The 3,960-nt window shown below is 50.0% G+C and overlaps 4 non-coding genes across 4 annotated transcripts; all 4 read left to right on the forward strand.

Annotated features, from left to right (window-relative positions):
- Positions 1 to 3: 3 nt before the first annotated feature.
- TRNAY-GUA lies at positions 4 to 92 on the forward strand. The gene is given in 2 exon segments: positions 4 to 40; positions 57 to 92. It is a non-coding gene; the product is annotated as a tRNA-Tyr (tRNA).
- A 1,366-nt stretch (positions 93 to 1,458) lies between these two features.
- Positions 1,459 to 1,534, forward strand: TRNAY-GUA. Its single transcript has one exon. It is a non-coding gene; the product is annotated as a tRNA-Tyr (tRNA).
- A 1,527-nt stretch (positions 1,535 to 3,061) lies between these two features.
- On the forward strand, positions 3,062 to 3,134 carry TRNAA-AGC. The gene has a single exon. It is a non-coding gene; the product is annotated as a tRNA-Ala (tRNA).
- A 708-nt stretch (positions 3,135 to 3,842) lies between these two features.
- TRNAY-GUA lies at positions 3,843 to 3,931 on the forward strand. Its single transcript is given in 2 exon segments — positions 3,843 to 3,879; positions 3,896 to 3,931. It is a non-coding gene; the product is annotated as a tRNA-Tyr (tRNA).
- Positions 3,932 to 3,960: the final 29 nt, after the last annotated feature.

The raw sequence follows: 3,960 nt of genomic DNA on the forward strand, positions 1-3,960 counted from the left end.
CTTCCTTCGATAGCTCAGCTGGTAGAGCGGAGGACTGTAGGCTCCCTCACACGGCCATCCTTAGGTCGCTGGTTCAACTCCGGCTCGAAGGAATGTCCTTTTGGCTCTGGCCCAGATCCTGCAGCACTGCTGTGTTTTTGGCCCTACCCCAGTGGCTCTCTTTCAAAGGGCTGCCCAGCCTTGAGCTCTTGCCTCACTTTGGGAATACAACTGGACAAGCAGATTTGGTTGAACCCTGGGCTGGACGATGGTGGTCCTGATCACTCGTGTTTTTCATGGCCACCTCCAGCAGGAAAGTGAGTGGGGGGGGTGGTGGTGTGAGAGCAATGCAAATGGGAGCCCCCGGCTTTGGGTGCAGGCCATCCTGAATTAGGGTGGGTGCCTGTGAGGGGAGAGGCCCTCAAGCAGAGCTGCAGGGTGGGGAATTGGCTCAAGTGGTAGAGCGCTCGCTTAGCATGCGAGAGGCAGTGGGATCGGTGCCCACATTCTCCAATGCTTTTCATTCCCCTTGCCTGGACACAGGGCCCTTTGGTGGGGGTCCCATGTCCCCTGTGAGATGTGGGAGATTTATGGTGTGCCCTGGATTTACAGAGGACAAGGACATCCAGGGCTGTGTCAAGAGCACTACAGCAGTTCAGCAATGGAACTGACTTTCACTCTCCTTGCTTGACAGATCATAGAATCATAGAATAGCTAAGGTTGAAAATGACCTTTAAGATAATCAGGTCCAACCGTCAACCCAGCACTACCACCTGATTCATCATTAAATCATGTCTTCAAGTGCCATAGTGACATGTTTTTTAACACTTCCAGGGACAGTGACTCCACCAATTCCCTGGGTAGACTGTTGCAATACTTTACAACTGTTTCCATGAAAATTTTTTCCTAATCTAAACCTCCTCTGGTGCAACTTGCGGCCTTTTCCAAATTTCATCCCCAGTACTGTAAAAGACACCAATGAAGTGGAGCAACTTCAGTGGAGGGCCACCAAGTATCTCAAGGAATGGAGAGATTTCTCTTTGAGGATGGGCTGAGGAGAGTGAGAAAGTTCAGCTTGGAGAAAGAGAGAATCAGAGGTCTTGTTCATCACCCTCCAGCATACACGAGTAGAAGAGTGTCTGTATATTTGTCTGGTTCTTGACTGGAGAGCTAAAGACAGCACAGTGAAAGGGAATAAAGGAAAATCGCAGCAGGATATGGGTAAGATCTTTTTGGCCATGAGGAGAGTCTAGCTGTAGAAGATGATGTCCAAGAAGCTTGTGGAGCATTTCCTTTTGCAGGTTTTGCATGATTTGATGGGCTAAAGGGATTGAGCAAGGTGTTGTGATGTTGGAGCTGAGTCTGTTTGAAGCAGGATGTTGTAATAGAGGCATGACGCTGTGCCTAAAGCCATGCTGTGGCTGGGGAAGTGCTGGATGAGTGTGTGATGGGTGAGGTAGTGGACATGGCCCTGTGCTTCCTTCAATAGCTCAGCTGGTAGAGTGGAGGACTGTAGGCCATCCTTAGATTGCTAGTTCAATTCCAGCTTGAAGGAATGTCCTTTTGACTCTGGCCTAGGTCCTGCAGCACCACTGACTTCTGAGGCCAAAGTGGCCTCTTTTCAAGAGCTGTCCAGTGCTGAGCTCTGATCTTTAGTCGTGAAGACAACCAGACAAGACATTTTGGGGGAGAACTCTGGTCAGGGAGTTGTGGTCTTGACCACTGAGTTTATTTGGGGTCACATATAGTAGGAATGTTGGTGGTATGAGAGTAGGATGATGGAAGGCCCAGGCTTTGGGTGCAGGGCATCCCGAATCAGGGGTAGGTATCTGGGAGGGGAGAGGACCCTCAGGCAGAGCCACGGGATGGGGAATTAGCTCAAGTGGTAGAGTGCTTGCTTAGCATGCGAGAGGGAGCAAGATCGATGCCTGCATTCTCCAGTGCTCCATTTTCATGTGTCCCATTGCCTAGACACAAGGTCCTTTTCCAGGGGTCCTACGTCCTCCTGGGGCCTTGAGTGCTTGCAGCCTACCCACAATACAAAGAGTAGGAGAACGTCCAATTCTGCATTAAGAGCAGCATGGCCAATCTAACAGGGAACCTTATTTTCTCCCACTTTCCTTGATAGATGTAAAATGTCATCTCAATCAATGTGTCCAGTTTTGAGATCCTGTGTACTGGAAAGACATTAATGAAATGGAGCAACTTCAGAAGAGGACCACCAAGAATTTCAAGGAATGGAGGGATTCCTCTAGGTGGATGGGTCAAGGACAATGGGAATGTTCAGCCTGGGGAAAGAGAGATTTGGAGGGCTTACACATGACCTTCCAGTTTGTAGGAATAAAGCAATGACTCTCCTTTCATATGGTACTTGACCAGAGAGCAAAAGACTGCACAGTGAAAGGGAATGGAGGGAAGTTGCAGCCAGATATGGGTAAGCTCTATTTGGCTGTGAGGAGAGTCCAGCTGCAGAAGATGATGTCCAAGGAGCTTGTGGAGCATTTCTGTTTGCGGTTTGCATGATTTGACATGCAAAAGGGATTGAGTAAGGTGTTGTGATGTTGGAGCTGGGGCTGCTTGAAGTTTGAAGCAGGATGTTAGAATAGAAGCAAGATGGTGTGCTGTGGCGAGGAAAGTGTTGGATGAGTGTGTGATGAGTGAGGTAGTGGGCATGGCCCTGTGCTTCCTTTGATAGCTCAGCTGGTAGAGCGGAGGACTGTAGGCTCCCTTGCACAGCCATCCTTAGGTTGCTGGTTCAACTCTGGCTCTAAGGAGTGTCCTTTTGGAGGGTCCCTTTGGCCCAGATCCTGCTGTGCCGCTGCCTTTTTGGCCCTTTCCAGGTGAATTCCCTTCAAAGGCTACCCAGCTGTGAGCTCTTGCCTGAGTTTAGGAAGATGACCAACCAAGGAAGTTTTGGGGTGAAGTGTAGGATGGGGATGGTGCTTCTGATCATTAAGGTTGTAAGAAAAGTGAGTGGATGAGCTGGTGGTGGTCTGAGAGCAATGCCAATATGCGTGCAGGGCCTCCTGAATCAGTGGTGGGTGTCTCTGAGGGGTGAGGCTCTCAGGCAGAGCTGCAGGGTGGGGAATTAGCTCAAGTGGTAGAGCGCTCGCTTAGCATGCGAGAGGCAGCGGGATCGATGCCCGCATTCTCCAGTGCTTTTCATTCCCATTGCCTGGACACAGGGTCCTTTGGTGGGGATCCCTCTATCCACTGGGGACTGTGGGGAGATTTGTGGTGTGCCCAGATTTACAAAAGACAAGAACATGTGGGGCTGTATCAAAAGCACTACGGGCAGTTTGACAGAGGAACTGATTTTCTCTGTCTTTGCTTGACAGTTCTCAACTATCAAGCCCAGTACAGAAAACAAATCCATGAAATGGAGCAACCTCAGTGGAGGGCCACCAAGGATCCCAAGGAATGGAGATTTCTCTTTATGGATGGGCTGAGGAGAGTGAGCATATTCAGCTTGGAGAAAGAGAGATTCAGAGGACTTGCACATGACCTTCTATTGCTTAGGTGTAGGTTATGGAACAATTTTGTTTAGTCTGATGCTTGACCAGAGGGCAGAAGACAGCACAGTGAAAGGGAATGAAGGGAAGTTGCAGAAGGATATGGGTAAGCGCTGGATGGTAGTGAGGAGAGTCCAGGTATTGCTGATGTCCAAGGAACCAGGGAGTGGTTCTGTTTGTGGCTTGCATGATAGGATGGGCTAAAGGGATTGAGCAAAGTGTTGTGATGTTGGAGTTGAGTCTGTTTGAAGCAGGATGTTGTAATAGGGGCATGATGCTGCACCATGGCTGTGCTCATCCACCAAGTGCTGGATGAGTGATGGGTGAGGTAGTGGGCATGGCCCTGTGCTTCCTTCGATAGCTCAGCTGGTAGAGCGGAGGACTGTAGGCTCCCTCACACGGCCATCCTTAGGTCGCTGGTTCAACTCCGGCTCGAAGGAATGTCCTTTTGGCTCTGGCCCAGATCCTG

This window comes from Corapipo altera, unplaced genomic scaffold (assembly GCF_003945725.1).
Source record: "Corapipo altera isolate COAL_440 unplaced genomic scaffold, ASM394572v1 70977, whole genome shotgun sequence".
In the NCBI taxonomy this organism is placed as follows: domain Eukaryota; kingdom Metazoa; phylum Chordata; class Aves; order Passeriformes; family Pipridae; genus Corapipo; species Corapipo altera.